Here is a 20044-nt window from a genome sequence, read left to right as displayed (position 1 = left end):
GGTACCGTGATAGGTTGCCACCTCTGCAATAAGTCCATCCATGAAATTTCCTTGCTACTAAATATTCCACGGTCAACTGTTAGTGTTATTATAAAAAAGTGAAAGCAACTGGGAACAACAGCAACTCAGCCACGAAGTGGTAGTCCACGTAAAATGATAGAGTGGGGTCAGCGCATGGTGAAGCGCACAGTGTGCAGAAGTCACCAACTGTCTGCAGAGTCAATAGCTAAAGACCTCCAAACTTTGTGAGGCCTTCAGATTAGAAAACCAACAGTGTGTAGAGAGCTTCATGGATTGGGTTTCCATATCCAAGCAGCTGCATCGAAGCCTTACATCACCAAGTGCAATGTAAAACGTCGGATACAGTGGTTGTAATGCACGCCACCACTTGAGTCTAGAGCAGTGGAGACGTGGTCTCTTGAGTGACGAATCATGCTTCTCTAGCAATCCAATGGACATGTCTGGATTTGGCAGTTGCCAGGAGAACGATACTTGCCTGACTACATTGTGCCAAGTGTAAAGTTAAGTGGAGGGGGGATATGGTGTGGGGTTATTTTTGAGGGGTTGGGCTTGGTTCCAGTAAAGGAAACTCTTAAGGCGTTAGCATACCAAGACATTTTGGACAATTTCATGCTGCCAACATTGTGGGAACAATTTAGGGATGGCCCCTTCCTGTTTCAACATGACTGCGCACCAGTGCACAAAGTAAGGTCCATATAGACATGGATGAGCATGTTTGGGGTGGAGGAACTTGAGTGGCGTGCACAGAGTTTGACCTCAACCCGACAGAACACCTTTGGGATGAATTAGAGCAGAGACTGCGATACAGGCCTTCTCGTCCGACATCAGTGCCTGACCTCACAAATGCGCTTCTGGAAGAATGATCAAACATTACCATAGACACACTACTAAACCTTGTGGACAGCCTTTCCGGAAGAGTTGAAGCTGTTATAGTTGCAAAGGGTGGGCCAACTCAATACTGAACCCTATGAACTAAGACTGGGATGGTATTAAAGTTCATGTGCTTGTAAAGGCAGGCATCCAAATACTTTTGGCAATATAGTGTATTTGCAAATGTGTGCAAATTAAACCCCTGTTTTTAGGGCAAACTATTAGACAGGACAATTGAATTGGTTGCAGGCTGGTAAGTAAGTTGAGCTGGGAATTTTTCTTTTTTGTTTTTGTTTGACAAGTGTCACCCTTCCATGTGCTTCTTGCTGCAAAGACCAGTTATAGATTGGGGAAGTTGCCATTTGTTTGTACTGTTGATATACTGGAGAGGAGTGCACTGGATGCCTTGGCTGCAATCGTGATATATGCTGGGTGTCCAGTGCACCCATGTGCCTTTAAGGAGCAGTGTGCTCCCTCTAGGCTATCCTGCCCACAGCCTATCCATTTTTATACATGTGCTTCTACTATGGAGGATCTCAACATTTTAGAGTTAGGTACTGTAGATAATACTGTGGTGCTGTGAAGAGGCTCTGCATCTTATGCATGTATTTGCAAATGTGTGCAAACTATACCCCTGTTTTTAACACAAACTGCTAGACAGGATGATTCGGATGGTTGCTGGCTGGTCGGTAAGTTTAGCTGGGAATTTTTCTTTTTTGTTGTCCATCCAGCACTACGACTATTCCCACCTCGCTGCTCTCTAAACTGTGACCGTCTCTGGTCACACTCCAGCCTCTGCAGCGTACCATACAAGTCTAATGGTATGGTACTTGATGGTGGTGAGGTTCATTAGACGGGAGCTGTGGGCAGAGGAGGAGAGCTCTTTAGCTGGCCAGAGCAAGGAATCAGGTGAGTGAAATAGCCTCTTCATCTTTCCCTTTTTGGGACAAAGCCTTGTCTCCCTAAGGCTGAAGTCTACCCACTTGTCACCCCATCAAATAATCTTTACAGGACCCTGAATTTATTCCAGGTTTTTTTCCTGGAGTTGAACTATACACTAGTGCATTTTCAAACATTCATATGAAAAGAGGAACACAAAGGCAGAAAGTGAAAGGAAATCTCTCCAAAGTGAGGGGAAGTCTATCTCACAGCTGTCAAAAGAGCAGAAGGTAAGGGGAAATGCTCAAGTGGGGACAAATGTCCTGGTGACAACTGTCTAAGAAGGGACTTCCCCTCATGTTGGAGAAACTTCCTTTCACTTGCTGTCTCTGTGTCCCCCCAAAAGTACACAAGGACCAAGCAAAACAAATGTCCAGAGTTACATTTTACATTTGAAATTTAACTAGTAAGTAGGAGTCTATGAACTGAAAGAGAAAAACATTTTTTGCATATAACCCATTTAACAAATTTGCATGCATGTGGCTCTCACAGTATACACAGACAGATGTACGTGCAGCTGCTTCTAGTATCCAGTTCAGGATATCATGCAAACTTTGTATCTCATTTATATGTGCCAACACAGTCAGTAAGTCAGGATCTAGATATTTACATATATTAAGCTAATAATACTATAATCAACCTAAATGAAATACTTGGAAGAATGAATATGAGACATTAGTCTTTATGAAAGAACATTTTTCTTTAAAAAAATACAAGAGAGCCTTGGGAAGAAACTGATGATAAATACAGTCTGACGAATACAAATTTCCTCATTATGAAAGTCTCTGGTATCTCTCAAGACCAAGAGATATGTAAAACCTGTTAATTTCTATTGTCTAAATATAACAATAAATACATAAAAGTGCAGTGCTTAAAAAGTTACAAATAATCATAAGAAACAGTGCAAAATGTGTAAAAAAAAACAGTCCATCCAAAAAGAAAAGAAAAGAAAAGTCTCAGAGGCTGTGATGAAACAAAAGAAATCCAAGGATAGTTGTTGTGTCACCAACCACTACTACAGAAGGCTTACCAGAAAGGCATGAACCCATGTTAAGAGTGGTCAGTCGCACTTTGTTAAACAATCCAGAAAGCTGGTCACTCGAATCCTCCTCCAGATCACCAAAACAGCAGATAAGGATCTTCCAAACAATGGACCTTAAGTAGGGTAGCTAAACCATTCAGGATAAGGCTTGGACTTGTAGTGGAAAACATGCAAAGAAAGAATGCTCCATATAGTGTAAAACCATAATCACAACATTTATTTAAAGTACAGTTGCACTCACATGTAAGCAAACATCATTAGGCATTGATTGGCAAAAAAAATCCAAATTTTCCAGTTTCCAAAATAGCTACTCGCGCATGTGTAGTAGCGTGTGTGCGTGGCTCCACCCTACGGGTTTCATCACAGGTAACATCATCAGTGCCCCTGGCAGGATGGATCCATGCTTTCATGTTGTTTATGCCAAATTCTGACCCTGCCATCTGAATGTCACAGCTGAAATCGAATGCCCATTCTCATCTGACTTCTGACATTAACAAGGCATTTTCATCTACACAAATGCTGCTCACTGGATATTTTCTCCTTTTCTGACCATTCTCTGTAAACCCTGGAGATGGTTGTGTGTGAAAATCCCAGTAGATCAGCAGTTTTCGAAATACTCAGACCAGCCCGTCTGGCTCCAACAACCATGCCACGTTCAAAGTCACTTAAATCCCCTTTCTTCCCCATTCTGATGCTCGGTTTGAACTTCAGCAAGTTGTCTTCAGCACGTCTACATGCCTAAATGCATTGAGTTTCTGCTATATGATTGGCTGATTAGCAATTTGTGTTACCAAGCAATTGAACAGATGTACCTAATAAAGTGGGCGGTGAGTGTATGTGTCTATTTGTGTTTGTTGAATGCCCAGTTCCCATTTTACTTTACTGGGCTCACTGTCTGCCACCACAGTCTGCCTCCCCCCCCCCCCAGGTTTCCTCCGCGTATGTGGATCCTTTATCTACTGAACTTCAGGGACCACAACAAAGTGGTGAGTGCAGTTGGGGACCTACCTGCTTTACCAGAGTGGCTAAAACATTTGATTTTTCCTGACTATTTTATAAGCTGTGCTCCACATGAAAGTGATAAAGTATGGTATCCTTTTCCCTGACAAACTGCAGGTCCAAGATGGTGAAATGGTCCACTTCTTCACTACACCTAAAGCTTGGCTGGAAATGAGCTGAACGTAAGTGTCACCTAGTGCTTACTGTCCCCTTTCTTACATCTCTATGCTCTGCAGCTTCCTCAACATGATAGCTACTTGCTAATGGCGGTTTCCTTTTCCTACAAGGACCAGACCTTATTTGGGATGATGATTGTTCTGACTATCTTTTTCCTGCATCAGAAGTCTTCAAGCCTTATTCAGGACCTCCTTTTCTATTTGTTGGGGTATTTTGGGACTTATGGATTTCCAAGTTCCCTGTAAGCTATGTTAAGTTGTGTTTACATGATAAACAACTCTTACATTATGTAGTTCTGCTCTCTGGGTACAGGTTGGACATAAAGCAGAGAGGTCCCTCCCCAACCCCAAGCGTCTATGAAAAAATATGATGTATCTGCACAACACCTCAACTTAGACTTTCAATTTTAATACCATTGACTGACCTATCAATAATTTCCTGGAATGTACAGGGGATGATTTTCGGAATAAAGAGGTCCTTGGTCTTAATTTTCTTTAAAAACCTCACCAATCAGATTTGTATTTTGCAAGAAACCCACCAGCAGATGATTAGAATTCTGGGGCTCAAGAAAGCCTCGGTAGGTGCTCACTACCATGTCCCCTACTCTAGTTATGCCAGGGATGTTAGTGTCCTCATCCACAAATCTCTTAACTATAGACCTACTAATCTTAAAGTGGAGGGCATATATGCACTGATACATGCTGGTATTAATAATGTGGCCATGGCTATTGCTGGTATTTATTTACCCCCTTCTTCCCCAGCTGATCTAATGCAGTTTTCAATTAAGTACGGCACTAAACGTATTGACCTTCTCGGTGACTTCAATATGGCCCCTTGCCCACAGATGGGTGGACTCCAATCTACGTCTAGACCCTAATCAGATTCAATATATTGAGCTACTGCCTGGGAACTGATGGATGTTTGGAGGCATTTATACTCCAAGTGAAAAGAATATACATGTCATTCAGCTGTTCATGGTATTTTTGCATTGATAGCAGATATAAAAAACTTATGTAAAATCAGATGAAAAACTGATGTAGAAAACTGATGTAAACTGATGAAAAACTGATCTGTTTTTTATTTGAAAAAATGTGGCTGAACTGATGAAAAAAACTGAACACCTCTGTGAAAAGGCTCTTAAAGCAGAGCTCCAGTCAAAATAAAAAAAAATAAAAGTTAGCAGCTATAAAAAACTGTGATATCAGTAGGTAGGCGCTACATAAAAATAAAAATATAGATGAGTGGAAATGTGTAATTGTTGGGGGACTAGTATCACTACATGCCCCTAAAATAGAACCATTAAAGTTTAAGTGGGTATCTCAATGTATAAACTAAACTCCCATAATTTATACACATATCAAAACAAATATAACAAATAAAAGTCCACAGGTAAAGTGACAGTCCTTTCGACTTCTTAAAACTGTGACCCGAACCAAAAGAGGAGAGAGTGACTTGAATCTTCACCACGTGCCAGCAGAAGAAAGTAAAGATTGCTCACTCACCAGATCTTTTGACCCCAAGTAAGGTGTTCAGATGCACTTTTTGGTCATATAGGAGACCATCCTCTCAAAAGATATCTCCCCTCCAGCAGCTCTCTGCTTATGGCCATATGCTATGGAATAGGGACTCCCAACATGCCTCCAATACATGTATGGTGTTTGATATGGATTATCCTTAAGCAGGAATAGTGCCAGACCACACAGATAAACCAGACAAGTGAAATATCCTTCTAAGTGCAGTATTTATTAAATGAGCAAAAAAAAATATAAAATCAAACGATCTTGCACTCATATGGAATGGTGCCTGAAAACTGGCACCAGTATTTGCAGCCTGTGTAAATCTAAGATGGCCAACAAGCGTTCCACGCCTCGTTCTCACTAAGCTTGGATGTTCCCGGACCTGGAAGTGACGTTGTGATGCTTCCAAAACTGTAGCTACTGACTTTAAAAAAACAAACACTGTCTCTGGATCAAGCAGTGTCCTCACCGCAGCCAGTTTCATCGGTTGTCCTCTCTTCCTGGTGCTGGCATCTTAAGTGTGGGCACCTGGCTGTGACAGCTTACGGCTTCACAGCTGGCTGTCCATTGTGCATGCACGAGTAGTGCTGCGCCTTGTGAATGGTCCCATAGTCTTCTGGGATCTGTCACATATCCCAGAATACTACAGGGAGGGAGAGAGGACAACTTCCGCCTCCATTCACCTAGGCGATTGCAGTGGAAGAACGTACCTGTCAAAATCGGGTACCTGCCCCCCGTTTCCCATAGGTGCCAAACCTTAACGCTCTGCTTTAAGCAGGCAACCTTTTTTTTTGGCTGGTAACCTAGACGTTACCACCAGGGGCAGACTGACAAGTCATGGGGCCCCCGGGCAATAGGGGATCATGGGGCCCCTGTGTCCTTGCCCGAACTAAAAAAAACCTATGAAAAAGGTACCAGGGGCATCTCATGGGGCCCCCTACTGACCCCGGGCCCTCGGGAAGTGCACGAGTTTCCAAATGGTCAGTCCGCCCCTGGTTACCACAGAAGGGTTTCCATGTCTTGGTAGACTATATATACTGTATATATGCATATATGTGTGTTTTTTAAGTTAAAGTGTTTGTAAATCTTCACATACACCCAGCAAAATGACTGGCCTCAGATGATACCCAGAGATGAAACAAATCCTCCTACATACGTTGCACCTGTTTATCTTCAGTCTTCTCTTCTCTACATCGGTTCAAAGTCCAGAATTTAAAAAGCTTGTCTGAGCTGTCAGATCCAACAAGGGACAGAAAGTTAAAATTACACACTGCAGAACTCAGCAACAGAGCCGGATTTACATCTCAGGAACCTATAGGCAGAGAATTCTGAACTCAACCCTAAGCATAAATTCCTTCTACAAGTTAAAATTCTCCCCATAAAATGTAAAAATTCCCCATGCTCACAGTCCAAATCCCCCTCCCATCACATATCTTTGCCCTCCAATCCCACTTTCTACGTCAAATCCCCCCTAATTCCCCACAAATCACCCATCCTAGCACACATCCTCTTTCTTTCCAAATCCCCACTCCTAGCTTAAATCCTCCCCCATATCCCCATTCCTAGCATAGACCCTTCCCCCAAATCCCCACTCCTATAACAAATTCTATCCCCAAAATTCCCCACCCAGCACAAATCCCCTCAAATCAGTTCTTTTAGCACAACCCCCTCCAAATTACCCTTCCCACCACAAAGCCCTGTTCCCCTCCCAATTCACCGCCCTAGCACAAATCTTCCCCAATTCTGCCCCCCCCCCTAAATCTGCTAGTATATCTAACCCTACCCAACCCCCAGATTAATGCAATATTAAACCCAAAACCAAAAATGTAATATATTGCAGTTTACCTATCATTAGATGTGGTGGCTGCATTATTTTTCTTTGTAGGCGTTTTCCTCTCTGTTTTCACCTGGTAATCTGGCCAGTAACACACCTCCTGTATTAGAGTGCCTATACTCTGGGTGAGGGAGCAACTGAGACACCTTTTGGACAGCAGAATTTTTCATTGAGGATGGGAGGAGTGTTTAATGCACTAGACAAGTTGCACTAGCCAAACCCCAGCTCACACTTTATAATTGGTTACAGCAAACATTTTTTTATCTGTAGCACCCTCCTAAATAGGTGTTAGGATATGTGCAGTTAGGATAGTACAGCTGTGTTTCTCTGGTTAACAGGGAGACTGGCATCCTTCTTAACAGAGTGCTGCAGTCTATTGGTCAGGACAGGGGCAGACTGACCAGTCATGGGGCCCCCCGGGCAATAGTGGATAATGGGGCCCCTGTGTCCTTGCCCACACTCAAACCACACCCAAAAAAGCCTATGAAAGGTACCAGGGACATCTCATGGGGCCCCCTACTAACCCCGGGCCCTTGGGCAGTGCCCGAGTTCACCAATGGTCAGTCCGCCCCTGGGTCAGGACTGCTCATGAATCTCTGGTACTGTTTGAATCTGCCTTGAGCTGCTTCTGTCTTCTGGAAGCTACTAGAGCCTTCCAGAACATAGGTGGGAACTAGGCAAATGAACAGCATGAATGTGGATACAGCTTTGGCCAATCACAGAGGAGGGTGTCCCTGTTGCATGCTGGGAGCTGGTATTTATATTCTGTGAGCACAACTCTTTGTTGTAAGGGACTTTGTTCTAACCCAGGGGTCCTCAAACTACGGCCCGCGGGCCACCTGCGGCCCGCCGAGCACATTCATCCGGCCCGCCGGCAGGGGACACTAAGTGCAGCAACACCATGCTGAAACAGGGGTCGGCTAGTTAAGTGTCATTGCTGTCAGTGGGAGGAATAGTGCACCATCATTGGTGTCACTGATAATAATGATGGGGCATTATTTCTCCCACTGACACCAACGATGGGGCACTATTCCTCCCCCCCACTGACACCAATGATGGGGCACTATTCCTCCCACTGACACCAACGATGGGGCACTATTCCTCCCCCCACTGACACCAGCGATGGGGCACTATTCCTCCCACTGACACCCTCAAAGGGGCACTATTCCTCCCCCCACTGACACCAATGATGGGGCACTATTCCTCCCCCCACTGACACCAACGATGGGACACTCTTCCTCCCCCCACTGACACCAACGATGGGGCACTATTCCTCCCCCCACTGACACCAACGATGGGGCACTATTCCTCCCCCCACTGACACCAACGATGGGGCACTATTCCAACCCCCCCCCACTGGCACCAATGACGTACTATTCCTCCCACTGACACCAATGATGGGACACTATTCCTCCCACTGACACCAATGATGGGGCACTATTCCTCCCACTGACACCAATGATGAGGCACTATTCCTCCCAATGACACCAATTATGGGGCACTATTCCTCCCACTAATACCAATGATGGGGCACTATTCCTCCCAATGACACCAATGATGGGGCACTATTCCTCCCACTAATACCAATGATGGGGCACTATTCCTCCCAATGACACCAATGATGGGGCACTATTCCTCATACTGACACCAATGATGGGGCACTATTCCTCCCAATGACACCAATGATGGGGCACTATTCCTCCCACTAATACCAATGATGGGGCACTATTCCTCCCAATGACACCAATGATGGGGCACTTTTCCTCCCACTAATACCAATGATGGGGCACTATTCCTCCCACTGACACCAGTGATGGGGCACTATTCCTCCCACTGACACCAATGATGTGGCATTATTCTTCCCACTGACACCAATGGTGGGGCACTATTCCTCCCGCTGACACCAATGATGGGACACTATTCCTCCCACTGACACCAATGATGGGGCACTATTTCGCTCCATAAGACACACTTGGGAGGAAATGTCTGTGCATCTTATAGAGCGGCCGGCCCAGTATTCCCACCGCCGTTGTATGTCCTCAGTCTCTGAACAAATGTGGACACAGTACAGGAGATGACCATAGTTTTTTTTTTAAAACTGTAGTCCGGCCCTCAAACGGTCTGAGGGACAGTGAACTGGCCCCCTGTTTAAAAAGTCTGAGGACCCCTGCTCTAACCTGAAGTTACTGTTACTGCTACTGCAAAGAAGAAGTCTTTTACCTGCTTCAGCAAGGACTTCACCTAAAGCTTGACTAAGATCAGATAGTGTCCTCAACTGTAATTAGTTCTATTCTTGAAGTATCCTACTAAATTCCCCATCCCTATCACAGTTCTCCAATAAAACTACAAAAACAACATCCCCTAGACCAGGGGTGGGCAACTGTGGCCCTCCATCTGTTAGTGAACTACAAGTCCCATCAGCCTCTGCCTTTGGGAGTCATGCTTGTAACTGTCAGTTTTGCAATGCCTCATGGGACTTGTAGTTCTACAACAGCTGGAGGGCCACAGTTGCCCACCCCTGCCCTAGACTGATCATTTGAGTAATGAGCGAAAGTTGTGTGTACCTGGCTATAGGAAATACCATGTGATTGGCTGCGGGTGAAGATTCGGGAAAAGGCCTATGTAAAATACCAACGGCGCCTACAGGGGTAGAGCTTATATCTTTTAGAATAAACGTTTTACCTAAATAAATGAGTTTATTGCCAGCACCCCTGTCAGTGGTAAATAGTTTGTTTCAGCTCTCTAACTTCTACATCTGCAGGACAGCTTGTTCTGTTGAAAAACGACAGATTTACTGGCTGGATCACCAGGTGAAAATAAAGGAAAAGAAGTCTAAAAAAAAATAATGCAGCTATCACATGTAAGAATTGGTAAGCTGCAATATAATAAATGTTTGCTTTTGAGTTTAATCATGCTTTCTCAACTAGAATAGCAAACTGGCAGCATATGAATCATGGCTTTTCTGTGGGGAGATGAAGAAATGCATTGTGTGAATTGCAGCATTCCAGCCCTAGGATCTGTTTTTATACCTTTAATGTGCACAGCACCATCTAGTGGCCGAAGAACACATTTTATTTTCTATGGAAGCAAAACATGCTATGGGGGTTATTTGCTAAAAATGGAGAGTGCAAAATCTGGTGCAGCTATGCACAGAAACCAATCAGCTTCCAGTTTTATTTTTGTCAAAGCTTAATTGAACAATCTGAAGTTAGCAGCTGATTGACAACCATGCACAGCTGCACCAGATTTGGCACTGTTTTAGTAAATCAACCCCCAAGTGTCTATTTTATGAATGAATTAGAGCTGTCTGTGCCGCTACACAAAGTTGGGGTAGCAACAAAGACATGCTAGATGTTTGAACTCTTCTGCATCTCAGGGACTCTTAGAGGTTGATTTACTAAAGGTAAAAAGACAGTGTACTCTGCAAGTGCAGTTGCTCCAGAGCTTAGTAAATGAGGTAAAGCTTCACTTACACCCAATCACGTGCAAGGAAAAGAAAAAAACAGCATTTGTGCTTGCACATGATTGGATGATGGAAGGCAGCAGAGCTTCTGTTCATTTACTAAGCTCTGGATCTCTGGAGCACTTGTACATGCAGAGTGCAACTGCACTTTGCAAAGTACACAGTCTTTTTGCCTTTAGTAAATTAACCCCTATAAATCATTTACAGGTCAGAGATTATCAGCACTGTGATTGGATTACCTGCAGTAAAAATGATGTTTTGAAGCTCTCTCGTAGGTTTATCTTTTATAAAATCAAGCTAAATAAAAACTAAATTATTTGTATGATGCTCCTCTTTCTTGGCAGCATGCTGGAGATCCAGTCCCCATGCTCAGTCCCAACTGTCACTCAATAACACTTATGCTCCTTGAACAGAGAGTATGGCATATAGGTGTCTTCATTAAACTAGCACAAAATAAAGGTGCATGTTTAAGGGAATCTGTTGTGAAAATGGCTTCTATTACCTATCTCACAAGATAGATGCTAATTCCAGGGTTGTGAAACACCTGTTCAGTATCACTGAAAGTCTCACTAGGTTCACACCTAAGCATTTTCCGCACTATTTTGCTTTTTGCAGAAACGCAGTACAGTCCATTTAACATGATTTCTTATGGGACATATTCACATCTCTGCGTTTTCACCCGGTGCATTTTTTGGAAAAGGTAAAGGACTTTTTTTAACGCAAAAAGTTGCATTTTTTGTTATATAAACTTTAATGGAAACACTGCAGAAAAGCATGTAGCGCTTTGCTGCATTTTTTTATGTGTTTTAAATCTGCCTAGCAACAAGAAAAAATAATGCAAAACACATCAAAAACGCAAAATGCAATGCAGAAATGCAAACTCCATAGCTGTGAACCTAGCCTTAGGACTAGTATGCAGTTTGTAACAGCTTCTACATTAGGATTATGATATAGAAATGAAGACAGATATTTTTTTACTGGAATGAGAAATGGGGGAAATAGCAAATGGATCACAATTCAAGGGATTCTAAAGGCTCACATTTTATTTTTTAAAAATAACAAACATGCAATATTTACCTGCTCTGTGCAATGGTTTTGCACAGAGCAGCCCCAATCCTCAATTTCTGAGGTCCCCCACCCCTGGCCCCTCCTCCCTGCAGAGTGACTCCATAGCAAGCAGAAGTGACTATTTAATTAGACAAATTGGAGAGTCGTCTAAGGCCTCCCGCTCACAGGGGCCTCGCTGCTGACTAATTTTCTTAATTAAAGAGCCGCCTCTGGTCTCATCAGTCTCCTCAGAGCTGTGGAGAAAAACCATAAGAGCTGGTGACAGCGGGTTGGCAAGCGAACAGCTTAACAGGGCAATTAGCAGCCACAAAGTGAGTCAGTGGCCACATAAGCTGGTGATAGGGCTCATATAGTTTTGGCTGCAGCCTGAGAGAGTGGAAGGTGGAGTAATATCATCCGCAGTCTGCCTCTCTCTGCAGACTGGATTCCTTTTTGGCCATAGTTGCACTTGGAGCAAGAGCAGAAGAGTGACACGTGTAGAAGCCTTACTGGTCAGTGCTCACTATGTTGCAGCTCACTGTGGAAACAGCTAATGGAGAGACGATGTACAGCCTTGGTAAATTTTTGATTGTCAGTGTTGCAGGATTTGTCTATTAATGCTGGACTGTCTCTTAACTGGTTTGGGCTGTCTCTTAGCTGGTTTGGGCTGTCTCTTAGCTGGGACTGTCTCTTAGTTGGATTGGGCTGACTCTTAGCTGGATTGGACCGTGTCTTAGCTGGATTGGGCTGTCTCTTAGCTGGATTGGGCTGTCTCTTAGCTGGATTGGGCAGAATGTTAGCTAGATATATTGGGATGTCTCTTTGCTGGATATATGGAGGTGTTTCTTTACTAGATAAATCGCGCATGTCTCTTTGCTGGATATATGGGACATATCTCTTTGCTGTATATATGGGGAATGTCTTGTTTGCTGGATATATGGGGTATGCCTGTCTGCTGAATATATGGCGCATGTCTCTTTGCTGGATATATGTGGGGTGTCTCTTTGCTAAATATATAGGGGATGTCTTTTTTCTAAATATGTGGGACGTGTATCTTTGTTGGATATATGGGTGATGTCTCCTTGCTGGATATATGGGGCATGTCTCTTTGCTAGATATTGGCTCCTGCTGCTGTCAATCCCAGACAGCGAGGAGGAAGAGAGAGCGGGGCCAAGCCATGCTCTATGTGTCTTATGGACACACAGAGCTGACTCAGGAGTGAGCATGCTCAAGTGCCCTTATAGCAAGCGTCTATGGATCGAGATTGAGCTCAAGTCAGTATTTAGGGTTGGGGTTGCTGCTTGCAGAAGGTTTTTTTTTTACCTTACTGCATAGAATGGAAACCTGCCTTTAGAACCACTTTATGTTTACTAAACAAGTAGTTAAGGACAGAATCCAGGAACAAAAAGCTACAGTTCCTAACAACTGCATACAGTAAAAATTAATGAAGAAAAACACAGCAACGTCCTTAAAATTGTATTAAACCCAAAATCAAATATTTATTTTATTGCAGCTTACCAATTCTTAGATGTGATGGCTGCATTTGTTTTCTTTTTTAGGCTGTCTTTCCCTTATTTTCATCTGGTGATCTGGCCAGTAAGTCTGATGTTTTCAAAAGAATAAGCTGTCCTGCAAAAGCATCAATTACAGGGATGAGGCAAACCATTTCCACTGACAGGAGTGCTTACAATGATCATATTGTATTTATTTATATAAAAACTATATCCCAAAAAAACAAACTGCTGCTGTAACTGCTTGTGTAACTGCAGTGTGAGCTGGAGTTTGGCTTCAATTTGTTAGTGTATCTAAATCTGCTAGTACACCCAACACTCTCCTCCCCAGGAGACTGACAATGCTGCTGTCCAAAGGTGCCTTCATCCAAAGTGGGGGGCACTCTAATGCAGGTTAGGTCACCAGGTAAAAATAAGACGGAAAAAGCTGCAATTTATTAAACTTTTGGTTCTGGGTTTAATACCTTTTTAATGTACAGAACAACAACTGGCTAGCATGCTGGACCTGACATTTCATTTTAATTGGTTATATCTGCCCACTTGACGTGAGCACACTTTTAATTCCACAGCAAGATTAACACTCATCTCTCAGTAAAAATTGATAATCACAGGAACACATGCTATGAATTATCTCTGTAGTGTTCTCTGAGATTTCAGTCTCTAATCTCATGTTGTATCAACTTTTTGCAAGAATGTTGCCAGCACAGACTGCCTCTTATTTTAATTGTATCATCAGTTCAGAATGACAGTTGGAACAGGAACCATCTGAGTTGAAAACAGTGCATCCTCACAACATGCTGGACACTACTGGAAACTATTAAAAAACTATTGCTAAGTTACATATATATATGTATGTGTTATATTATACATAACTATGGGAGTTGCCATTGGTGAATTAATTTTGAAAGGATATGTTCTGGTGCTGTTTGTCCTCACCATTCATTCTCTACTTGGTGTGCTATTACCAGGGAGTAAGCCATATGTCTGTAGGATATAGTATACTTCTAAATTCTCCTTTTGTATTTTTGTGATCTTGTAGTGAGCTTTAGTACATGGATCCAGCACAGGGTTCATCATCCAGTTGCTAACATCCCAAAGGTTAGAATGCCAAGAGGTATGTCCCCCTGCAATTTGTACTGGGACGTTTAAGGCAACTCAAGCACAGTGGTGTAAATATATTAATAATTTTATTAAAAAGGCATTGTAAAACATCATTGATTTAACACATTGTGCAGACATTAACCAGTTCAATACTGGGCAATTTTACACCTTCCTGCCCAGGCCAGTTTTCAGGTTTCAGCGCTCTCACACTTTGAATGACAATTGCACGGTCATACAACATTAAACCCAAACTAAAATTTTATAATTTTCTTCACACAACTAGAGCTTTCTTTTGGTGGTATTTAATCACCGCTGGGGTTTTTATTTTTTGCTAAATTAACAAAAAAAGACCAAAAAAGTTTAAAAAAAAAAAGTTTTTCTTTGTTTCTGTTATAAAAGTTTGCAAATAAATAATTGTTCTTCATAAATTTAGGCCAAGATGTATTCTGCTACATGTCTTTGGTGAAAATAACCCAAATTAGGATGTATTTTTTACTTTGTAGGAAAGTTATAGAGTTCACAAACTATGGTATATATCTGAATATTGATCAATCCTGAAGTACTGACAGCCAATCTAATTTCTTGAGGTCCAAGAATGTCAGAACAGTACAGATATCCCCCAAATGACCCCTTTTTGTAAAGTAGACAGTCCGATGTACTTCATAAGAGGCATGGCGAGTTTTTTGAAGTTGTATTTTTTTTGTCATAATTTTTCGGAAAATTAAAAAATTAAAAAAATTAGTTTCACTATTTTGTTTTTACATGCTGTCACCAGTGCAGTACAGTGTCATCATATAACTGGCATGGCGGTGATCAGGGACACTGACTGGTGACAGTATGAAAAAAAAATATATATATTTTTTTAAATTTTTTTTTATTAAATTTTTTTTCTTTGTTTAACCTCCCTAGCGGTATTCCCGAGTGTAGCTCGGGGTAGAGTTTTAGTACCAAAAGCGGTAACCCCGAGCTACACTCGGGCTTACCATGCGGCGCTGCATAGGGAGTCCCTGCAGCACTTACCTTGTCCTTCGCTCCCACGATGTGTCCTCTGAAGCGTCCCCGGCCATCTCCTCTGGCTGATGCCGGCATCCGGCTTCTGTGTTCCGGTCCCCGTGACGTCGGGACGTACGGGCGGTGGCGGCGGCGGCGGCGGGAAATTTGAAAATTTTAAAAAATGTCATTTTTTCCAAACACATTTTTCACAGTAAAACATTGCTGTTTCAACCCATTTTACATACATATTGTCCCTAGTGCTTTGTCCTGTGCCCTGCCTACATTTTGTCTGTCTTTCTGCCTGGAAACTTAGAAAAATCCATGGCGTCCAAAAAAGTGTCCCTTTAGGTCAAAATCGGTTTTAGACCAGCTAGAGAACAGCGATAGTAAATCAGAACCACTTGCAGAATTGAGTGATAATGATTCGTGGGGAAATTCGTCATCAGACACTGAAAACGATTTTGCGACTTTGCTCAGCAATGTACGAACTTGGCACTCTATTTCAAATTTCAGTGTTTTCGGTTTGATTATATTATTGAATTAAATGTATTATTATTATATTATTATTTTTTATGATTATTTATTAAATTATAATTTATGATTTTGTGTTTCAAATTTTATCATACCCGGGATGTTTACTAGACTCTTGTTTGGACAGATTTCAGTGAGTTATTCCTAAAAATTACAGCCTACAATAAAAAAACTACATATTTCCATGCAAAAAAATGGTACCGCTTTCAGCACCAAAAATCTGAAATAATCATACCGCCAGGGAGGTTAAGATTTTTTTTTCATATTTCATTATGACCAAAGTAATACAATGTTACCATAGTAAAATGACATGTGCATGTGATTAGCTGTGACCATTCACAGCTAGGCACACTAGTATACAATGGATGGCATGAATGAAGCCACCCATTGTATACAACTGTTATGTGACCTGCTGTGATTGGTCACAGCAGGTCACATGGTACCGGCAACGGGGCCGATACTCAGACCTGTCATCGGCCGTGACCGAGGTACACGGCCAGTGACAGATCGCGCCGCTGCGCCGCTCTGCAGCAGCGCAATCTGCGCATGTATGGGAGGACGCCATATGGCGTCCACCCGGAACGCTGATGACATTTGCCGCCCGCCATTCGGCCATAGGGCGGGCGGCAAATGGTTAAAATCATACACAGAAAAAAAAAGCTATAAAAACCTGTAAACTTGCTGTAGGCTGAGAAATGTTGTTCAATAGGGTAAATACCCTGGTTCACCATCAGCTCAGTATGAGATAATACAAAAGACCTAAAATCACATAAAAGCAACATCAAGACCGGTATTAATATTAATGTGCTGCATATGTAATGACAGAAACCTGTCATTGGTTACACCACCAGTAGGGGGTGTGTCAAAACATTGTACCATCAGGTATAATAAACTATACAATGCTATGCAATAATGGCTGATAACAGGCACCATATAATAATGACAAGATTACCCATAACCCAATCAAGGTAATGTGGGTGAAAAATTTTAAATATATATGGGGATACGGATGCCCCTATAATGACAGGATGATTGCAATACAGCCCCTATTCAGGGCATGAGTGAGTGGTGAACATGTACAGATTCACAGTGGACATGCCCATATGTATATATGCAGAGTCAGTCATAAAGATGCACTGTTGGTATCCTTAATATGATAAAGATGATAAAGATGGCAGGGCCCTGCTTCAAGGGGTTTCTTCACCGCATTGGTGTTATTAAGACCGGTCTTGATGTTGCTTTTATGTGATTTTAAGTCTTTTGTATTATCTCATACTGAGGTGATGGTGAACCAGGGTATTTACCCTATTGTCTAAAACTATTGTGTAATAAAGCATAATTTTTATTTTACTATTCTGAGTATTGCATTCTGTCCATGATGTAACCACTTTTTTGTGAATCTCTTTTCACAACCCCCCTCTTTCTAAATGTATGTTTTTTGGTTACTGGGCAGAAACCATATATTGGGTGATACAGTATATTTATGAACCTCTACCTTCTCTTATTCTTTGTGAGAAATGTTTTTCACCTTTTTCTGAGAGCCAAGAGACAGAGAGGGGCGAGTAAACTTCAGCTGAACAACCCAACGCGTTTCAGAACAAAGTCTTTCTTCTGGGGTAAGCTGAAGAAGAAGGATGGCCGAGAAACATTCATCCAATTTTCTTTCATAGTTTAACTCGCCACAGTTGTAAGAGAGGAGAAGAGTAGTCTCCTATTAATGTGCTCGCCATCTACACCTCGATACACCAGGGCTCGATGGAAATTGACTTAGGGGAAGCGGGGAGGGCACACCCCCAAGGAGAATCTCTCACACTGGGATCACCTCAAAATGAGACAGCGGAACCAGATAACAGGTTGTAAAGCCAGGAACAGATCTAAATCCCAGAGTAAATATCATAAAGCAAGTCCATCATAGTATAGCAGCCTGTGTATCAAAAGGTCGTGGACCAAAAAAAATTGGATGAATGTTTCTCGGCCATCCTTCTTCTTCAGCTTACCCCAGAAGAAAGACTTTGTTCTGAAACGCGTTGGGTTGTTCAGCTGATGTTTACTTGCCCCTCTCTGTCTTTTGGCTCACAGAAAAGGGTGAACAACATTTCTCAGCCTACAGTAAGTTTACAGGCTTTTCCGCCTTTTTTTTCATATGTATGATTTTAATGTCTGCACAATGTGTGAAATCAATGATGGTTGACAATGCCTCGTAATACAAATATTATATATATATAAATATACAAATTGCAGGGGAACATACCTCTTGGTATTGTAGTGAGCTTTGGTCAGTTATCTGAGTCTTTTAGGTCTCCTTCACACAAGCGGCAGCCCCTACTGCCTCTAAGAAAAGCAGTTTGCCACAACTGTGAGCCAAGTGTTTGGTTCTTGGTTGCAGCATGGTCCCACTGACATCAACAGGCAGTGCCGCTTGTCAAACTAGACATGTCAAATGTAATTTGCCACACTCACTTGGAGAGCAGCTGCCACTGTTCGGATCCAGGTCTGAACCTGCGACCTCTCTAACATCTGGTTGGATGCTGGACAGCTCCCTGCATGATTCATTGGACAACCTTGCTTTGCGCCTTGTGTCTAGTGAAGCTTAAACCCTTAGCTCCTCCCATGAACTTCCTGATTTCTGCCATGTCTCTGTGCAACTGCACAGAGAAGTATAGGATCTGGTGAAGCAGTTCTGTCCTTCTCTGCTGCTGACTGCTGAGACAAGTTGGTGGCAAAGACCAGGGGAAGTTCCACCTATTTGCATCTCCCCCCCCTCCTCTATAACATTTGCCACTTTTTCCTGGGGGGGGGGGGAGCAGGTACCTGGCTTTGAAGGGTACCCACTCCCACTTCCAGTTGGATCACTTCAGCTATCCAAGCAGAAGTTTGATCCCCCCACCTCCGTCCCCTGCAGCCTTCTGGGACACATCACAGGTAACAGAAGACTGCGGGACCAATCACAAAGCGCAGCTGGGCTTGTGTATGCGGAGTGGGAAACTGCCTGTGAAGCCGCAAGGCCTCTTTGCCAGTTTCCCTTAGTTAAGATGCCAGCTCCTGAACCCGAAGCCAATTGAAGAAGCTACCCTCTGTCTGATCATGCAGTCTATCACATATCCTGTTACAGTTTTACTAGAAAATGGGCTATTGCCTTAAAATAATGAGTTGATTGAAATGGATCAATCATTAAAAATCATCAGCCAGTAAGGCATATCACATTATAATCACATTATTATTAAAGAAAATGTAAACCCAACATTTCAAATTCCTGATATGTGCCTGTATGAAAAAGTATCCTGTTCTCTTTGTATTGCTTCCTTTGTATGAAATCCCTGGTGTTCCTGCGGGTCCCTCTGCTTTCCTATTAAAAGCTGACCACACTAGTCAGAAGATCAATGCCTGGTCAGTTTCCCAGCTATGCTGAGAACTCAGCCTGCTTTCTTCCAATGGTTAGATTTGTGCTGACAACCCCCCACCCCCACAGCCATTCACTGGGAAGACTGGTGTACTGCTGTTTCTCTTCCCCCAGCTCTCTAAGCTCCTTCTGTAGCTGAGAACTCAGTAGAAAGCACCTCTTGCTTGCCATGCATAAATAAACCTAACCGTAAGCAAATATCATATAGTCTCTGGCTACAAGAAGAGTCTATGATGCAGAGGGTTAAGATCAGCAAAACATAATTGTGCATTTGTACTAATTTAGGGAACACAGCTTATAATTGTTTAATTTGTTTAACCTTTAATATAATGAGTGTGATAATTTTTTAGGCAGAATTCTTTGTACTTTTAGGACTGGTACTGGCGAAATTCCAGTATCTCTACACTAGTTGCTATGGACAAAATATATACAGTACATAGGCACCTAATTAGCTTTAATTTTCACCCTAGAATTAAAGAGTAACTCCACTTATGTTGAGAAAAAAACATTCCTCTCTGGGTGATCTATGTACATTTCAAGGATATTAACAAACGTGGTTGCAGATTCCTACCTTTTGGTATTTTGAAGGAATAGCTGTT

This window comes from Staurois parvus, unplaced genomic scaffold (assembly GCF_062004578.1).
Source record: "Staurois parvus isolate SC_StPar_1 unplaced genomic scaffold, SC_StPar_1.0 ptg000218l, whole genome shotgun sequence".
Classification (NCBI taxonomy): Eukaryota; Metazoa; Chordata; class Amphibia; order Anura; family Ranidae; genus Staurois; species Staurois parvus.
This window is presented reverse-complemented; position numbering follows the sequence as displayed.